The sequence below is a fragment of the Mustela lutreola genome, chromosome 16 (assembly GCF_030435805.1).
Source record: "Mustela lutreola isolate mMusLut2 chromosome 16, mMusLut2.pri, whole genome shotgun sequence".
In the NCBI taxonomy this organism is placed as follows: Eukaryota; Metazoa; Chordata; class Mammalia; order Carnivora; family Mustelidae; genus Mustela; species Mustela lutreola.
In genome coordinates this window covers 48535083-48556107 of record NC_081305.1, presented here as the reverse complement: position 1 = coordinate 48556107, position 21025 = coordinate 48535083, and the positions used below count along the sequence as shown (strand labels likewise).

General features: G+C 45.1%; 1 protein-coding gene across 4 annotated transcripts in view; it reads right to left on the bottom strand.

Moving 5' to 3' along the window:
* PEG3 (paternally expressed 3) overlaps positions 1 to 19978 on the bottom strand; it is a 50157-nt gene extending 30179 nt beyond the window's left edge. For 3 of the 4 annotated variants that reach the window (XM_059152237.1, XM_059152236.1, XM_059152239.1), the window contains exon 1: positions 3680 to 3859. The gene's annotated coding sequence lies outside the window, so the exon portion shown is untranslated. Of the gene's footprint in view, positions 1 to 3679; positions 3860 to 16064; positions 16161 to 19678 lie in introns of those variants that run through there. The other variant, XM_059152238.1, reaches the window with a different exon arrangement.
* Positions 19979 to 21025: the final 1047 nt, after the last annotated feature.

Below are 21025 nucleotides of genomic sequence, written 5' to 3'. Positions count from 1 at the left end.
CCCCTGGAGTCCAGAATAGACTTAAGGAAACATGGTGAAAGCTAATTCAGTGTTGGAAGCATCACTGCCCTCCAGAGGACGCTGTGACAGTGCCCCAAAGAGCTCTGCGCAGGAGCGGCTCCATAATCTCCCATACCACGCCCCTCTTGTAACGGTCTGTAGCTCTGAATTGTCTAGTTCATAGGCTTTTAGACCTTTTTCTTTGCATAACCTCCATACTGCCCTCAGAGCTTCCAAACCCCAAACCTTACATCCACAGCCTGCCATCTCCGTTTTCTTGAGACCCTGCCCTTCCCCAAACATATTAAAAGATCTAAATCTGAACCCCAGTTTTCCAGACTGACCCTCCGAGCTGTCCGGGTGAGCCCTGTCCCCCGCATTCCCCTGAGAGCTGGCTTTGGTATCCTTCCAAGGAAACGTGCCTCCCGCCATGCTGCATGGCCACTGCGGCGAACACTCTGGGCCTGCCAAACGGGTGCCTGCACAGCAAACCTCACACTCCCTTTGGCCAGCAAAGGTGAGCAGAGCTACAGAGGTGCCCTTAGTCACTCAAGACACGGCAAGACCACCTGCAGGCCCACCCTCCAAGTCCATGGCCATTCCTGATGGTGCCTGCGCAGTAACTCTCGGAGTCACCTACTGGCCAACATGGCACAAGAACAAGCAGGAGTCTGCAGTCCCATCAATCAGGACAAGTCGGCCTGTCCTTCACAACTGCCCCGTGTAGTTCTGCCACTCACTCAAAATGGCACCTGCGCAGTGAGCCTCGGCAGCCATCTACCGGCCAATAAATATACCGCTAGGGTGGGTATGGGTCTGCAGATCCTGTCTGTCATTCAGGACAAGCCAGCCCCTCCCTCAGAGCCGCCCTCCCCCACAGCTGAGGCATCACTCAAGATGGTGCCTGTGCAATAAACCTCGGGGGGGGGGGGGGTGGCGATCCCAGGCCAACATGGGGTCTACAGTCTCCTGTTAGTCACTCAAAACATGAAAGCCGCCCTTCGGTAAGCTCCCAGAAATAAAATCACTGATGGTAACATCTGCGCAATAAGCTCTAGCTGTCACCTGTTCATCAAATGGGTGGAGCTCCGAAGCCCCCCCTTGGCCTCGTGGGGACCATACCCCTAGCAGGAGCAGCCAGTCCCACTGCCACTTAAGATTGTACCTGCGCAGTAAGTCTTGGCCGCCATGTGGCAGCCAAAACACACTGCTAGAGTGGGCGGAGCTCCATAGGCCCTCCTCTTGGCCCCACCCCCACCCCAATGTCACTCAAGATGGCGCCTGTGCAGTCTCAGCTGCCACCTGTTGGCCAACAAGCAGTACTACAGAGGGCCGAACTCTGCAGCCCCTCCCCTTGGATTCATCCCACTCCTCCACAGCCAGCCCCTCTGTCACTCAAGATGGTGCCTGCGCAGTAAGTCTCAGCTGCCACCTGTTGGCCAATAAACAGTACTAGAGTGGGCCTTGGCCCTTGGACCCGCCCCCCCAGGCCAGTCCCACTGTCACTCAAGATGGCGCCTGCGCAGTAAGTCCGGCTGCCACCTGTTGGCCAACAGTACTAGAGTGAGCTGAGTTCTTCAGCCCCTCCCCTTGGATCCACCCCATCCCTCCGCGGCAGCCCCACGGTCACTCAAGATGGCGCCTGCGCAATAAGTCTCGACTGCCACCTGTCGGCCAATAAACAGTACTAGAATGGACTGAGTTCTGCAGCCCCACCTCCTTGACCACCCTCTACGGCCAGCCCCACTGTCACTCAAGATGGCACCTGCGCAGAAAGTCTCGGCTGCCACCTATGGGCCAACGAAGAGTGCTAGTCGGCCGAACTGTGTAGCCCCTCCTCTTGGGCCCACCTACTCCCCGCCCCACCTCCGCCGCGGCCAGCCCCAGTCACTCAAGATGGTGCCTGCGCAATAAGTCTCGGCTGCCACCTGTCGGCCAATGAAGAGTGCTAGTGGGCCGAACTCTGTAGCCCCTCTTCTTGCGTCCACCTACCCCCCCGCGCCCCCGCGCCGGGGCTAGCCCCACTGTCACTCAAGATGGCGCTTGCGCAATAAGTCTCAGCTGCCACCTGTTGGCCAAACAGCGCTAAAGTGGGCTGAGCTCTGCAGCCCCTCGTCTTAGGCCCATCTACCCCTCCGCGCCCCCGCGCCGGGGCTAGCCCCACTGTCACTCAAGATGGCGCTTGCGCAATAAGTCTCGGCTGCCACCTGTTGGCCAAACAGCGCTAAGGTGGGCCGAGCTCTGCAGCCCCTCCCCTTGGATCCTCCCCCTGCAGCTCTGCAGACCTGCAGGATGGCGCCTGCGCAGTAAGTCTCAGGCTGCCACCTGTCGACCAACAAAAATAGTGCCAGAGCGAGCGGGGCTTCACAGGCCAGGCCCCACCCCAAGCCCACCAACAGAAACTGCGCAACACACTTCCACCGCTCCCGCACCCCCAGCAATTCCCCTAGCCAAATGATGGGGCCAGACACACCCAGGGCACCAACTGTCCCCAGACAGTAGGAAAAGGGTGGTCTAGGAGAAAGAGCGGGCACGCCAACAGTCTGTAGCCCTGTCCCTCGGAACTGATGGTTTCATGACGGCCGCGGTCACCGCGGCAAACTTCAGGCACAACGCCTGGCTTCAGTAGACGCTGCCTCTCCAGACCACACACATGGGGCAAGCCAATAAAAATGGCCCCCAGTCACTTGCCGTGGCCCATTCTCAGAAGTCAGAGTCCAGATCCCATGCTAGTCGGCCTCTGCAGCCAGACCCATGACTACCAAAGGAGCTGCGAAGTAGTCGAGACCCTGCAGCCTTCAATCACTGCGTGGAACACAGGTTCGGAAAAGCCACTACAGCCCCTGGCCCCGCCCCCTGCTGCAGCCAGACACCACCACGCCTGCGCGGCAAACTTCGGCCACTCCCCCCCAAAGATGGCGCCAAGGTAGGCGGGTCTCAGCACACAGCGGTAACCCAGCTGAGCCGCAGTCTTGACAGCCCCTGGCCCCGCCCAGCCTGCAGCCAACCAATCAGGACAGCGCCTGTGCCGCTACCGTCACTGCCCACACCGAAGAAGGCGTTAGGCGGGGAGGAGGGCTCCCAGCCTCTCACAGCCAGAGAAACTACCCCACAGGCATGAAGCCCTCGGCCCCGCCCCTTGCAGCCAGTAGCTCCTCCCGCCGCCACTGCGGCAAAACAGGCCCCTCCCCCAAGGACTAGCAGGGATGCAGGGACAGCCGGAGCGAACCAGCCTGTCAGGGTTACCGTGGGATGGACGTAGCGGTCTGCAGCCCCCAGACCCAGCTGCGAAGGGAGGGGGCGCCCTGAAACCCGCCAGCCCGCCACTTCCCCAGCGCCCACTCTGGCTGGCTCGCTGGACAGGAGTCCGCCGCCAACCCGTCCCCGTTCCCCACTTCCACAGGCAAGATGGCGCGGCAGTCCCCCAGCTCCGGGGCCACCTCAGAGGAATGACCCGTCCCCGGGACCCTGGTGGGCCACACAGGATGGCGCCTGCGGCAAGCACGGCAACCCACGCCCGAGACCCGTTGAGGGAGGACCCTGCCAGACGATGTCTGCCGGCCCCACCCCCCGGCTGACCAGGGTCCCGGACTGTGGCGTGTGACCGCTGTGCCGCCTCACGCTACATCCTGACACCGTCCTGATGTGGCTGTGCAGGACGAGCGCCAGCCTGACTCACCTCCCCTCACCACACGGCCTGGGGCCCGACCAAGGTGCAGCCCCCGTGCACGGTCTAGCACGCCCACAGGACCCCTGGCGCCCGGCGGCGCCACCAGCCCAGGGTGGACATGCCAGTTCCTCTGCTCCGACCTCGTCCTCCTGCAGCTCCCGGCGTCTGCACGGAGCCTCTGCGCGCGACTCCTTGTCAGACTCTCCGCAGAGGCGGGGCTCCAGCGCAGGCCAATCAGCGGCCAGGTTTCCCACCCCGGGCCCCTTTGCCACGCCTCTGAACCCTGCCAATCAGGCTGTGGTTGCTGTGCCTACAGCTTGGCGCGAAGGCTGGAGGTTGACGTCAACTGAGCTGATACTAGGGGCCCCTGAGAGGGGTCTGCTAAGGGGGGAGGGGGCAGTGGGCGGGTGTGTGTGACCCCCACACAAAGAAAGGGGGGTGACACCGAGAAGGGCCAACTAATGATGCCCAAACACAAAACCAACTTAGAAAAATAACGTACATTTGTCCAAAATGTGAAAATCCAGCGGGCAAAACCGAGTATGTAGAAGTGCAAAGACAAGCGAGAAGGTGGGAGACGACACTTCTCCGCCTGGGACACAGGAAAGACGCGGGCCAGCTCCCTCAGTAAACGAGCCGCTCTCGGAACCAGTACGGGAAACACCAGCCGCACCAGAAAGCTGGGCGGCCACGGAGATGCTGGTACCTCATGGGAAGACACAAATGGCTGACAGACCCGCGGCAAAAAATCCCGCGCTGCCTCAAAGCCCGGCGAAGTGGGCACCACGGACGAGTGCGGTGCACGGATCCCCGCACGCATCCCCGCCATTGCCCGGCACAGACCTGCACAGACCCCCGCAGACCCTGCCAGTGTCCCGCACAGATCCCTGCAGAGACCCTCGCAGACCCCGCCGGTACCGGGCACAAACCCCGGCAGACCTTACCGCCACCTGGCAGACCTGCACCGGTCCCCATCCAGACCCCACAGCACCCGCACAGATCCCTGAACAGACTCCCGGAAGACCCAGCGCCCCGCACACACCCTGCAAGCCACTCCGCAGAACCCCGCCGCACTGGGTGGCAGACCACCGAACCGCAGATGACACCAGGGAGGGGACCGGTAGCTCAGGACAACAGTGAGGGGCAGCTGTCCGGGACTAGGAAGGACCAAGGACTCCCAGAGTTAGGTAAACACATAAGTTGCTCAAGTTTGTAGGAATGAGCTGGTAAGTGTTTTCATTTGTTTGTTTGTTAAGGATGAACACATCTGCAGATAAAACTTGCACAAAACAATACAAGAACTCGTTAACTGGTTACCTGGAGGGAAAAGGAATGGAGGGGGCAAGGGAGGAGGACGAAGGAAGGATTTTTCTTCCCTTCTCCAACCTATACCGTATGAATATCCTTGATAGAAATACCAATTTCTTTTCTAGCAATAAAATCAATGAATTTGGTGAAACTCATTGATCCAACTATTCTACTTCAAAAGACCAAGACAAAGAAAATAAGCAGTGATGTATGAAAGATAATACGCAAGCATATTCATGGAGCATCATCTTTTATTAGAAAAGTGTACTCCGCAGGAGAATTAAATGGTATTCTGGTAAATCCATACATTGCAATTTTATGTGACCAATAAAAATGTAGGATTTTAATTTTAGAGGAAAAAAATTCATGAGTTAATTATAAAATGCAGGTTACCTATAAGCACATAAAAGATGATGCCCCAAATTAAATTTTCTATTTATACTTAGTAAGTATAAATAGAAATCAGTGATTGCTTGTTACATTAAGAAGTTACTGGCGTGGGATGGAGGATGTTTTAAACTCCCCAAGTCTTCACCAGTCTCTTCTCAGCCAGCCAGCCGCACCACAGTAAACATAAAAACTGAATGAAAACATTGTGCTTGCTATGCACCTTTGAAACATATTCCCCAGCAGCCTCTACAGAAATTCTAGAGGCACCAGTGCAAGTGAATGGGGTACTACCCTTAGGTCAGAGGTTTTCACATCTGGCCACCCATTAGGATCACCTGGGGAACTACTGAGCACTCTAGCTGTTTTGGAGCTCCCGGTGATGTTAATGTCTGATTAAGGTTTTGGAGGTGATTTTAACACATTCTATGGACCCCATCCTCTCTCTCCTCATAGTCCTCTATCTGCTTCCTAGATCATTCATTCCGTTCAGATACCACATCCCCTCTGAGCTCCTCCAGCTATTACCCCTTTCCTCAGCACTCCTTCCTCCCACGCTCCCCAAAATCCTCTCTTGATGGAGTGGTCTTCTAACTCAAAGGCCTTACTGCACATTCTTTCCCTCTACTATGCCATACCTTCTAGCCAAAGAAATTGCTGAGCAATTCCCTATGCAGTTAGGACACTTGATCTTAATTTCACTGGATCTTTCAGTGATATTCAACATCCTCACTAAAAGAAACAATAACAAACAAGAACACACACTATCTTCTTTTTGGTGACCCTACACCACTCTGATTTTCAGTGGCCTCTTCTCCATCATCTTAGCTGGCTTCTGCTCTGTTCAACTTATAAAAGCTCATAACTCAGTCACTAGACTTCTCCATCAACATCTGCTCCCGAGGCAGCAGTTTCGGCTAGTAGCATGGTTTAAATATCACCGAGATGCCAGCAGCTCCCACGTTTATACTCTGCCACAGAACTTTACACAGAAGCCCAATCTCCTTTATCTGTAGGCTGAACAGCTGACTGCTCCTTGATATCTAACAGGAACTGAAAGCATTTAAAACAAATATTTTATTTTCCTTTTCCTCATTCTATATTTCTATATGCTTCTATAAATAGCACCCATTGTGGTAGCCAAAAATCTCACAATTGTTCTTGAGTCTTCTTTTCCTTAATAACACCATCTAATTCATCAGCAAGTCCTGCTGACCCTACATCTAAGCCATCCCAAATCTGTCCAATGTTTTCCCTCTTTCTGACAATCCTAATCACCATGAATTCCCTTGGTCATTAGCCTACTCACTTGGAAAAACTGCTTTTAGTCCAAACCCTTCCCTCCCAACATTCTCTACAGAACATCCAGGGTGATCTTTAAAGGCAAATAATGAATTTGAATTACCTCCCATTTCCTACCCCAGTTGCACTTAAATATAAGTCTAAAATATGTACCATAAACAAGTTTAAAGAAAAGCCATCAAAATCCTTTCCTATGGGTGTTAAATACTGACGCTGTAAAATTTAACAATCTCTTCCTTCATATTTCTGCTTTTTGTACCTTAAGAAATCCCTTTGCACACTGAAGTCATAAAGCTATTCTAAAAGTCTAAAGTTTTTATGTTTAATTTTCTGTATGTTTTGTGATTGGGATCTGATTTTTCTCCTGACATGTTTCTGTATGGGCAGGCCTGTTCCTAAATTCTCTCATCTGTCCCACTGGCCCATTTGTCTATCTCTATGTTAACACATCATAGTAATTGTTATAGCTTTCAATATCTTGATACCTGAAAGGGCATCTGCCCTACCTTGCTTTCTGAAAGTGTCTTTGACTATTCTTCACCCTCCATCTTCAAATGAGTTTTGGAATTAGCTTGTCAAGTTTGATGAAACACACTACTGCAAGGGTGCCTGGCTGGCTCAGGCAGTGGAGCACGTGATTCTTGATGATTCAAGGTTGTGAGTTCAAGCCCCTTGTTGGGTACAAATATTACTTAAAAAAACAACAACAACCAAAAAAACACCTGAAGAAAATATATCCTATTGGAATTTCAATTTGATTTTAGGAGGTCTTTTCCCCCTATTACTTAATCAGTTATTTTGGGGTTACAATGTGGTACAGCTTTTTTTTTTTTTTAAGTAACTTCAGGTTTATAGGAAAATTGCAAAGATAAAGATTCCTCACCCAGTCTCCCCTGATGTTAACATCTTGCCTAACCTTGGAATGTTGTGAAAATGAAAAAACTAACATTAGTACAGAATTATTAATTAAACTACAGACTTTATTTTTATCTTACTGGTTTTTCTGTAAATATCTTCCTTTTGGTTCCAGAATCCTATCCAGGACACATTGTTACTTCTCCTTAGGCTTTGGGCTGTGACGGCCTCTCAGTACTTTCTTGTTTTACATGATTTTGGCAGTTTTGAGGTATCAGTAAGATTTTATAGAATGTCTCTCAAATGAGTTTATCTAATATTTTCTCATGACTTGCATTAGATTATGAGCTTTTGAGAAGAATTATCTGCTATTGCTTTTTTGATTTCGTAGTCAGTGAATTTGTTTACCAGTCCTGTTAGCTCTAACACTTGTTAGTTTGTCTACAAATTTTCCTGGTTTTTGGTAATGTCACTATCTTTATTAATGACAATTTTTTTCTCTTGACAATCATAACTCATTCCATTATCATAACACATTGGTTAGGATCTCTGAGGTGGGGATACATCTTACCTTTCGCTATCAAGTAAAAATGTTCACAAGCTTTTTTGTAGAGCCTATTTATTGGGGTTTAAGGAAATTCCTTTAAGCTCTAATTTTCTAAAAAATTTACCGTGAATAAGTTTAATTTCATACAATGACTTTTCTATATTTTGGGGGAAGATTATACTTTATTATTTTATATAATCTGTTAATGTGGAGAATGAAATCTAATTTTCTGATGCTGAAACATGTTTGCATTCCTAAATCCTACTTGAGCATGACTACAAGAGTCTGATTTATATATATATGCAGCTGGATACTACTGGCTTATATTTCATGTTTGTTTTTTACATCTAAGTTCTTAATTATACTGTCCTTGCCTGGTTTCCTTATCAAGGTTATGCCAGCCTTATAAAATGACTTGGATTGTTATCTTGCTGCTTATATTCTCCACAACAGTCTATAAAAAAAATAGGGTTCTCTGCTTTTGAAAGCTTAGTATAACTCACCATAAAATTATGTAGATCTGATGTCTTCTCTCATAGAATATTTTAGATTTCGTTTCCTTGTAAGTTTGGGACTTTTATTTCTGCTTCGTCTGGAGTCATTTTGGTCGTTTATATTTTACAAGAAAACTGTTCACTTCACTCAAATTTATTAGCACAGAACTATTCACAGTATTCTCTTTGATTTATAATCTCTTCTGCATTGGTAAAATGTCACCTTTTCTAGTACTAATACGATTTCATCTACTCTGATGTTACCAGTTTTATTAAAGATTTGACAATTTTATGTTTTTAAAGTGACTTTTGGCTTTTTTAACCATATTCCTTTTTTCCATTTAATTTCTGTTCATTTTATTATTTCCTAGCTCCTACTTATTTGGGTTTCTCTTCCTCGCATCTTGAGTTGCATATTTAACTCATATATTTTAATCCATTAATTTTTAACAGATATACTTAAAACTGTTAACTTTCCCTCCAAGTATCACTTGACTGGCTTTGCATGTATTTCACTGCTGTTCAGTACCATGTTATATTGTTTCCATCACACTTCCTCTTCATGATATTTAAGAATGCCTTTAGGTTTCTAAGTTCTGCAAAAGTCTTTAATTACAGATTCCTAATTTAACTGCATTATAGCCAAATGACATCACCTGCATGTTATTATTTGATGTTTTTGTTAAAACTTCCTTTGTGATCTTGATATAATCAATTTTTAATTGTTCAATGCATTAGAAAATAATGAGTATTCTGTAAATACTAGCTACCAATTTCTGTTTGTGTTCATAGACAAGCTTATTAACTATGTGTTCACATTTTCAGAATTCTTACTAATTTTCTCTCTGCTTAATATATCAGTCCTAAGTAATTATCATGAAACCATCCATTATGCCTAAGGTTTTAATCCACTGCTCCTGGTTAATTCTTTACCTTTTGCTTTATGTTTCAAGGCCATATTTTTAGGTAGAAACAAGTCCATGATTTCCTCTGTTAAGTTGGATATCAAAGAAATTACTCTGTGAGTTTATTCTTCACAGAGGAGTTAATTTGTTTGCATTATTAATTTCTGATATATTTGCTTGATGATTGTGCTTTTTCCTCTGTTTATTTTTTCCTTTCTTACTTTCTACTGAGTAGATCAAATTTTCTTTACCCCCCTTTTTTCCCATCTGCTAATATGGAAGCTCTCAATTATATTTCAGTTATTTTATTGTCCACCTTAAATTCCTAATTTGTATACAAGTATATATTTAACAGTATAAATAATAAAAGATATCCTGGAATACCTTAGCAATTTTTGAATTTCCTATTCCCCCTTTCTAGTTATTGTCAAGAAATTTAGCCATACTTTTTAAATAAACCAAAAAGTTTTTTATATTCAATGACTAATTTTATATTTATTGATATTTTAATAATTTATTCATTCATTTTTGCTTAAATTTTACTCCTCTCTAGATTCATCTTTGTTAATGAAATAAATCCTTAAATAAAATTTTAGTTAGTGTGTAAGACAGTCTTTCTATTTGTATTTCTAAAAATGGCTTTAGGAGACATTTCTAAATGACAGTTTATCTAGGTATGGAATTCTAAGGTGACCTTTATCTTCTCTCCTTATTTTGAAGATAATATTCCATTGTCTTCAGACACTGCTGAGAAGAAGGTCTGATATCAATTTAAATGTCCCTGGAGCTTTTAGAATAGGTGGTGGGATTTATTTCTGTTTATCCTGCTCAGAACTTGTGTGCTTGATGAAGGTATTTCTTCCCATTTGGAGAATTCATGCCAGTATGTCTTGGCCAAAATCACTTTTCTGCCATTCCAATTCTATTTTCTTCTGTACTGGAGTATACTGGCCTTTCTTCATCTATCCTCCATTTATCTTAATTTCTCTATTTTTCATATTCTTTTCTGGGTTGCTAATTCCTTTTTTTCCTTTTTAAACACACACACATTTTTTTTTATATTAAGTCAACTCTATACTCAACATGGGACTTGAACACAAGACCCCAAGATCAAGAGTTGCATGCTGTACAGACTAAGCCAGCCAGGTGCCCCTGTAATTCCTCCTTTTATCTGCATCCAGTATAGTATTTCACTTTATGTGTTTTATAATGGCTATATTTTCTTTTTGTCTATGATTTTTAATTGGTACTCTTTTATGACCACCTTTCTCAAATGGATGAACATGTTATGAATACTATCTTTCATCTTTTAAGAATCTTAAGGTCAAGGACAACTAGGTGGCTCAACTGGTTAAGTGACTGCCTTCAGCTCAGGTCATGATCCGGTGTCCCAGGATTGAGGCCCACACTGAGTCCCACATGGGCTCCCTGCTCACCGGGGAGTCTGCTTCTCCCTCTGACCCTCCCCCCTCTAGAACTCTCTCTCATTCTCTCTCAAATAAATAAAATCTTTAAAAAATAATAATCTTAAGATCACACTGAAACTATCTAATTTGAATTGCAATTTGTCAGGAGTGAATTCATGTCCTATCTGTTGATTTTATTGTCTTATTACAGGTTTTCCTAAATTTAACTCAATGCTTTGCAATTTTAGTTTCTAAGTGTTTCTCCTATGGATTATCTTTTCCCCTCCTCTCAGAACTTCTCTTCCCTCCACATCCAGCTTTTTTTTGGGGGGGGGGGGGTGGGGTTAATCTCTACCTGCCAGTGAGAAACTTAATCCCAAGACAAGTTTTATATTGTCAATTAGGGAATATGTGCCATGTGAAGAGAGAGTATATTATTCACTGAACAAGACTTCAGCTTAGGCTAGGTACTCTCTACATGGTCATGTTTTTCCCCACTGCCCTGAGTATAACCATCATAAGCTGGAGGCCTGAATAACCGTCACTGCCTTTTTCCAGTCTCATTTTATGTCAGGACAACTCCACCCCAGCCCGTTTGACACAGTGAACCTGGGACCTCAGTGCGCATCAGCTTCTCCTGGACCTCCTTACTCCACAGCAGTGGAATTAACTTCCTCTGCCTATTTTAAGAGCAAAAGTCCTGCAGGTTTATCTCTTTGAACCCCACATATCTTTGTGTCTTTCTGTTCAGTTTTTGATCCACAGAGATGTCATAAATATCTCTATCATTGCAAGTTCGTATTAAAAAGAAGTGGAAGTGTGAAAGCAAAAACTCCCAGCACCATCTCAAAAATAGTATCTTCTAAGTTATCTACATCAGTAATCTCATTTCTTTCCCAAGTGTATAGTGGAGTTCTCCTGAGGCTGACAGAGGGAATGCTTAAGCAGATGAGCATTTAGCTATTTTCATTCAAGCCAGATGTTAAAGAGATTAGCAAAGATGTAAAACAATGCTGCTCTCCTCAGTAATCTTTTGTTTTAGGAATTAAGACATTTTCAGTTTAAAAAAAAAGTTGCTTATATTAACATGTATTGGGATTTACTACAATTATTTTTTTTATTTTTTTTTTTTAAAGATTTTATTTATTTATTTGACAGAGAGAGATCACAAGTAGGCAGAGAGGCAGGCAGAGAGAGAGAGAGGAGGAAGCAGGCTCTCTGCTGAGCAGAGAGCCCGATGCAGGACTCGATCCCAGGACCCTGAGATCATGACCTGAGCTGAAGGCAGCGACTTAACCCACTGAGCCACCCAGGCGCCCTACTACAATTATTTTTAAGTGAACTAATATACATTTATAATTTTTGTTTCAATTTCTAAACCTATATATAGTGGCAAGTATAACCCACATTAACAGAATTCTTTGGAGGACTCAATCATTTTCAAGATTGTAAATGGGTGTTAAAACCAGAGTTTGAGAATCTCTGGCATGCAATAAATCTGCAATAGATTGGACTAACTGGGTATTCTGATCCCATAGCTTATACAGATCTTAAACACATAGAAATCTCTCAGTAAATACTTATTCATCCATTCTTTCAACAACTATTTGAGTGCCCACTACATATAAGGACCAATGCTAAGGCCAGGTTCATGGTTCATTTTGAGTGCCACTAAAATGACCCCTGCCCTTACTCATTTGATAAATGTGTCTTCAAGCTTCAGTCTAGCTAGGAAGATACATACAGTAAGTAAGTTGGCAAAATAAACCTTTAAAACTGTGCTGAGGGCTCTGAACAACAACAACAACTAAAAACAAACAAACAAAAAAAAACAGGATGTGGAAATGAGGAGGGATGTGTTTGTATGGTGGTTACAACGTAGTCAGGGAAGGCTTTTCTGACAAAGAGAAGCAAAGACTCAGTTGTAGGAAAGAGCCAGCCAGAAAAGCAAGGGGAATGACATTCTAAACAGACGAAACAGCAACATACAAAGACCATAAAGGGAAACAACAGAAAGACATCTGAATTGATGGAGGGTAGTTAGGATGAGGTTGAGGTACACAAAATGAGGTTGTACAAATGTGCAAGAGCCAGCTCTTTAGGAACTGTGGACCAAGATGATCTTGAATTTAATCCTAAATATGATGGGAAGCCATTAAAGACTTATACATAAGGTCTGTCTCAATCCATCCTGAGAAGATTCATGTTGCTGTGTTGAGAATGAGAGATGGGGAAGAGAGGAAGCAGCTGTCTAGCAAAGGATGACGGTGCTCTGAACTAACCTGGTGGCAGTGGAGACAGGGAGAGGCGAACAAATACAGTGTAATTTGGAGACAGAAGAGAGAGATCTTGCTGGCAGTCTGTGTGCACATGGCCAGGAAAAAAGGTGTCAGAAATGATTCTTATGTTTCTCATTTGGGCAACTTAGTAAATGGAAGTGTAATTTAGTGAGTTTCTGAATTACATGTTTAGGGAAGAGCCTAAAATCAAAAGCGCTCTTTTGGACATGTCACCACTGAAATGCCTGTGCTCCTATCAAGTGGAGAGCTTAAGCAGGGAGTCTTGAGAGGCCTCTGCTGGAGCGCTAGTGCTGGAAGTCCTCCGCTCCTGTTTCGAGCTGGGTCAACACACGAATAGGTAGGTTAAAATAAACACCACTTTACAAGATAAAGAAAGAAATCATTCTTCAGTATTTAGGGCTCTTACATACATATTCATTGCTGAATGGGTAAATATCTTAGTATACAAATTTGTATAAAATTCCTCAGTAATGCAGTTTTCCTAAGGGTAAACTTACTTTTATTTTTTAACCCTCTCAAAGGATGTCAGGACAACTGAAAACCAAACATTTACATTAAAGGCATTGGGACACCTGGGTGGCTCCATTGGTTAAACCATTGCCTTCAGCTCAGGTCATGATCCCAGGGTCCTGGGATTGAGTCCCCACATTGGGCTCGTTGCTCGGCAGGGAGCCTGTTTCTCTCACCGCCTCTGCCTGCCACTCGGCCTGCTTGTCCGTTCTCTCTCAAATTGGTGTATCAGCCTGAAAGCCCTAATCCTGAACTGGCAACATCCTAGAGGCTTATTTATTTAATCATTCAACAAACAGGCAGGGAATATCAACTACATCCAGACACTTGCGGTACAACGAACAAGGAAACAGTCTCTGCCGTCATGGGCCATACGGTCCATGGTGAAGCCCAATAATCACATATAACCACACAATGTGAGTGACGAGCAGTAAATGTCATGAAGATATACATGAACAACGGGAGAGTCTGACCTGGATCGGGGCTGAGAAAAGACAGCCGATGCCTAATTAATGGTGCGTATGAAGGTTAGGAGGCAGAGAGGAATCTGGAGAGCCACAGAACTGGAAACAGACAGGCATAAGACAAATGCTAGAAAGAGAAGTCAGACCATACAGGTCCTGTAGACCATTTAAAAACGAGATCCCCAGCAATCACACCCTCCAGCACATCCTCCTAGGGGCAACCAACACTCAAATCTCACCCAAGTCTCCTGAAAAATGGCACGATTTCCACACATACTCACATGTCAACACCTCAAATGTGACAGCAGGCCAGGCAGGCCTGGCTGGTTTTGCTAAAGGCCCATCACAAGATACATCTAAAGAGAACAAGAAAAGACCAATCAGGGGTGCCTGGGTAGCTCAGTTAAGTGCCTGTCTCTGGCTCTGACCCCATGATCCCAGGGTCCTGGAATTAAGCCCCCCATCAGGCTCTTGCTCTGTGGGAGCCAGCTTCTGTTTCTCTCTCTGCTATTCTCTACCCCTTGTGCTCTCTGGCTCTCTCTCTCTCTCTCTCTCTGTAAACTAACTAAATAAATAAAAATCTTACAAAAGAAAGAAAGAAAAAGACAATCATTGAGATAAAAGTAGAAAATGACTCAGAAAGCAGAAAAACAGCTGGAAATAAAGATTTTACAAATTCTGTATGTAATAGAAAATCCCATAGTATATTACCATCCAAAGGAGAAATATTTTATCCAAAAAAAATCCAAAGGAGAAATATTTGATGGAATGATGTCCAAGACACATTATTAAATGAAAAGCCAAGGAGTTGAACACTTTGTTAAGTTAAAAGGGAAACATATCTATATTTACCACTATATACGCAGGATAACTTTTGAAAGACTATTCAGAAAACTAGTGACACTGGCTATCTACAGGACCAGAAACTGGTGGCTGGAGATTGCATGTGGGAAGGAAATTTTCACTACATACCCTTTTCTCCTTTTTAATTGCGAATCACACAAATACGTTAATAATTAAAAGTTAAAGCAAACACATTAATATTAAATAAGACTTTAAAATGATATATATGAAAATTCAATGAAAAGGAACATTTTCAAAGAAAATAAAAATGACCAAAATTGACTACTAAAAGGATAGGGAAAAAAATTGGGAAAGATCTTCTTACAAAGAATACTATGTTAAAATGCTCTCCAATATATTTCAGTAACCCAGCAGAGGGATTTTCAACTGCATAAGATCTATATGATTAAAAACTAATCTTTATTTAACACTTCTTGGGCTCTCCATACTGCATCGAGCATTACATGTTTTGCAGCTCGTCCTTACAATAGGTGAGACAGGTGTCCTTATCTGTTTTATATACAAGGAGACTGAAGCTCACAGTCTCACTCAAAATTGCATACCTCATAAATGACTCCAAAGGTCAGGCTCTTCAACCACTATGCCATGTAATTCTATGCTAACACATTGGAAAAACTTAAAGAAATGCTATCATTTTCTAGGGAGGCAGCAATTACTTGAAATCTCAGTTTGACCGGAGTGTCTTTCAAATGCCCAAGAAACTAATTATTCTTAGTCTGCACAAATTGTTACAGGGCGTTAAAAAAAGGCAGAAGGCTTGCCAATTCCCTTAACTAAATTAGGAGAGTGGCTTTCAAGAACATTTTCTGACAAAAACAATCTGGGTACCACTTGGAAAAGTCTGGCAGTTCCCTGAGAGGTCAAACAGTTACCACAGGACCCAGCAATTCCATTTCTGGAGGAAATGAAGACGTATGTCCTCATGAGAACATACGTGAATTATCAGAACAGCCAAAAGTAGAAACAACACAAATGCCCATCAGTGCTGAGTGGACAAATAAACTATGGTATATCCATACAACAAGAGTATTGGGGGGAAAAAAGATACATACCACAACACGGATCCATTTTGAAAACATTACACTTTGTGAAGGAGCCAGTCGGAAGAGCTCTCTTCCATTCATGTAAACTGTCCAGAACAGGCACACCTGTAGAGACAGAAAGTAGATTAATGGTTGCCCAGGGTTGGGGAAGAGAGGAATGGAGAGTGAGATTTCCCTTCAGGGTAATGCAAACGTTCTAAAATTTCTTGTGATGATGGTTGCACAATTCTGTGAATATACTAAATGCTACTGATTTGTACACTTTAAATGGGTAATTAGATCTAGATGAAGTTATTGGCAAATTTACGTATCTGGGTGTATTTTCCCAGTAATCATAATGAAACTAGAACTAATATATTTGTTTTACAGATGAGAAATCTTCAGCTCAGAGAGGATGTTATCTCTTCAAAGTCATAATCTGACCAGTTGAGAAAGCCAGATTTCAAACCTAGGTCTTTTTGTCTACACTGCTTTAAATTCCCAATACAATGATATGCAAATACAATGAAAATCTTCAAGAAATGGCCCCCTTTATGAGAAGTAAACTGGTGACTAATGGGTTCCTGAAGGCAATCTCCTAAGACCAAAAATTCCTATAATAATACTAAGCATTCCAAACCTAGAAGAAGAGGGAAGGCTGTCCATTTAAAAACCTAGCAAATGGTTTTCAATCTCAAATGCGTCTTACATTAAGAGTGCCCTGGAAGATAATAAAAGTAATAGCTATCATTCATTAAATTCTTACAATGGGCAAAGCCTGGCACCAAGCGTTTATGTGCATTATGATGGCTAACCCACATCACAACTCTATGAAGTACATGCTAGTATTATCCAAGTTTTATGCATCAGAGGCAAGCCTTGAGAAGTTAGTTATCTCATCTCAGGTACATGCTAGTAGGTGGTAGAGTCAGGAATCAAACCCAAATTCGTGAGACGCCTGAACTCTCAACCACCATTGGGTACATGTCTAGGCTATTAAATTTGAAAGCCATAATGAAATATATCATTCTTGAAAGGAAGGCAGATAATAAAAATTTGGCAAATATCAAGGGAGTACTTTCTTGAAATATTTCTCTAAGCCCTTGCCTTTTTCTGGCAACTTTCTTCACACTTCCAAGGAACAAATAATTTCTCTGCTTTATAAACTGTACTTCAGTGAAATGAAAATCTTTCATTTTAACAACACAGCACAGGGATTTTCAACACCAAATATATCGTATTGTGAAATAATAACAGCTAATGCTAATTGAAAATTTATATGTGCCAGGGATTTTTCTAAGTACTTTATAAATAAAGTGTTAGCTTATTTAATCTTTAGGACAACTGTTTGAAGTGGGTACAATTAAAATCTCTATTTTAGGGATGAGAAATAGGAGGGAGAGTGGCTGAGTGACCAGCTCAGAGTTACATGGCTAATAAGTGGCCAGGATTTAAACTCAAGTTATCTAGTGTCAACCTCTACCACTTAATTCTATTCAACTAAGTCTCAGAAATGTGAGATAGCTAAAATGTGATCACTTGCCTCCCAACACTAAGACCTTTCATATATATTATCTCAATATATATATGAGGGAGGGAGGGAGGTAGATTAGTATAATGCCTATCTGACTCCAGATCACACCACTAGTCACTGTGCCATGAAATCCTATGGCAGGGTCAGCAAACTACACCCAAATTCAGCCCTCTCTCTGGACAGACTACATACAATATAGTTGAATTAAAAAGTGGTTAAATAGCTGAAAAAATAATCAAATGAATAATCAAACACAAAAGTCACATGAAATCCAAATTTCGATGTCCATAAATAAAGTCTCATTGGACATAACCATACCCATATTTACATACTATCTATGGCTGCTTTCATACCACAATGGCGGACTTAAGTAATTTCAACACACATCAAATACCCCACAAAGCCTAAAATATTTACTATTTGGTCCTTTACAGAAAGGGTTTACTCACCCCCATTCTCTAGTATTAAATTTAAAACTATTAGCAAAATGAAAGGGGAGAATATAAAAAATACGTCCCAAAAGGAAGAAAAAGCATGACTTTGAAGGGTGACTGGAGTAGGAATGGGAACTTCCTTCCAACTTTCAAGGAACATGTAATTTATCTGTTCCATAACATGTTCCAAGGCCTAGGAAACAGTGGAGGGCTTCCCAACTTCTTTTAATTAACTAGTTCACAGAGGTTTACAATCCCTAAGCTGTTTTAATTGGAAAGAATTCTGAATAATGAAAATAACAACAGCTGATAGTTATGGAACTTTCTCTATGCTGCCAGGTTTAGTGTTAAGTCAAAGGTTTCCACTTAATCCTCTCCACAAGAGAAGGTAGGTGCTATTGTTATCCATTTCTGAACATGAAATTGGAGCCTCAGGAGGTCAAGGACACTGCTCAAGTCACCAAAGTTGGTAAGGGCTCAGGCCTCTAACCCTTGTTTCTACCTTCAGGGACTACACTCTTAAGAGCAAGCTATTTAATTTTAACCTAATAAATCTGCAAAGATTAAGGAAATGCACAATTTCCTGAGAAAATAAAAGTACCCAAACTATCAAAACAATACTGGTGGTTGGGGGGAGGTGGTTATAAACTTCCTATCAACTCCCAGGGAGCAAATAATTATAAGCCACAAAAGGGTCTTAGTCATAAAAAAAGAGTTTCTCAACAAACTTTATGCCTTAGCCCACGGGTGGGTTGCAGTAGCATCCATTTCTTGACCCACCACCCTTGCTATCCCAAAAAAAGAATCTGTAAAAGTTAATAAGAGCTAACATTCTAATCTGGGGTATGCACCAGTGCACGAAGACTTTCTATGCAGTAATTTCAGTCTAGTAACAATGATCTCCTGCAAACAGAGACGCAGAAAGATTGAGCGGCTGTCCAGAGTCTCTCCACCGACGAGTGAGAGGACCTGAATTTTTTAAATTTTATTTATTTATTTGACAGAGAGAGAGATCACAAGTAGGCAAAGAGGCAGGCAGAGAGAGAGGGGGAAGCAGGCTCCCTGCTGAGCAGAAAGCCTGATGTGGGGCTCGATCCCAGGATCCCGAGATCATGACCTGAGCTGAAGGCAGAGGCTTAAGCCACTGAGCCACCCGGGCGCCCCCAAAGTCAGCATCTTTAATAACTTCCTAGGATTCCATGGTAATAAATCCGAATTAAATATGCTTGACCCAGGGAAAACAGAAATTGGCAAAACTGGTCCAGACTTTCAGGGGGGTTGGGGGGACGGTGTAGGTGCGGCCGCATTCCCACAATGTCTGAACAAGTCTTGACAGTCCGTCTCGACTCCCGCAGAGCAGTTCTGAACCAAAGCTACTTTCCTTGAAGGGATGTGGGACCCCATGCCGGGTGAACGTACGACACGTGACCAACACGTGGACCCCCAAAAGCATTCTGCTAAGTACGAGAAGCCAGCAGCCAAAGACCACACATCGTACGACTCCATTCTCACCAGAGGCCCAGGAAAGGGACGTCTGAAGAGACATCAAGGACATGGGTGGCTGCTTGGGTGCTGGGACCCCTGCCGAGGGAGAGCACACCGGGGGCAACGCGGCCTTGGAGCCAGGATGCACAACTCCGACACCTGCTTCAAACACCACGGGGCTGTGCACTTACAGCGGCTGAGCTTCCGAGGACGGGCGCTCCCATCTTCGGGAAGCTGCTGTGGACACGGCAGCAGTGCTCCTCTGAGACCCCTGCCCGGGCGTGCTCTCCTGCGGGCGCACGGCCCTCCCCACAAATCACGGGCTCAGAAAAGCGCGCCGCTCCCGACTGCCCGGAGGCCTTCCGGGGGCTGGCCACAACGACGGCGCAGGATCCCAGGCTGTGACGGCGGCCAGGGATGCCACAGGAGTCACGCGAGGGACGCGAAGCCCTCATCTGCAGGAGTCCTCGCGGCCAGAAGGAGAGGGAGACAGCGGCTGCCCAAGATGGCGCCGCCCCCAGCCCGGCTGTCTGCGCAGGCGCCTGCTCCGGCCTTTGGGGTTAGGCTCTGGAGCCGGGCCTACAGAGTTCTGTGTATTTACCCAAAGCTGCAGAGAACAGTCGGTAGAAGCAGGGCATCGGTTTGCTAAGATCCTACCGACGCCGTGGGTCTGCTAAAGTCCTACCGTCGCTGGTCTCTAGGCCTTCCCCGGCTCCCCGCGGAGGACGGTGTGAGGCCCTGAAAACAAGCATTGGCGTGGTGGAGCGTGGGTACTGAGTGCGCAGGCGCACCTGGAGCCCCTGCGCAAGGGCGCCTGGGAGACCCGCCGTGGCGGGAGAGGGGCCTTGCAGTCGAGGACCTCGAGGGTGGCGCAGATGTATGGCCCTTCCCTAGCCTGAGGCACCCGGGGTAGGGCCTGCGCTACGTGTTTACAGACCCGTTACCGGTGTCTGGTGCGGGAGGCAGCGTGTTGGCTAGCCCGGAAGTAAGCTCCGGTTTTAGAATTCCATCGGGGCACATGTTTACTGGATTGAATACGTTCTGGTGGAAAGAGAGCGGATTCCACCTGTCCTAGAACGACTGCCCCGGGGGCTGGCACTTGTCAGAGGTGAGCGTCCGCGGTGGCTGGCCCGGAAGGGACGTTCCGGGACGGCTTTTCAAAGGCGGGGCCGGAGCCCCTGAGGAGCGGCTGACGCGGAGCCGCGGTCAGGGAGCAATCACCTAGGTGGGCCGACAAGACCAGCGCTTCGTCAGTCGCAGAGTAGCCTAGGGCAAGGAGGGGGCCACGGCTCCAGCAAACGCAGGTACCAGCCCACCCGCTTCCATCGCATTTCCCATAAATACCAGTCTTCTTGGCACTAAGTAGTCCCATTGGGGTGCACTGCGGCCCCTGTATTTAATCCGGGGCCTTAGGGACAAGGCCGCGCGGTAAGATAGAGAGGGAAGGGGCCTGCATTCCTCTTGGAGGAAGGAAAAAATGGCGTCTGGAATTTGGGCAGATCTGAAGACCATCCTGGAGATGCTTGAGGTTTCTAAAG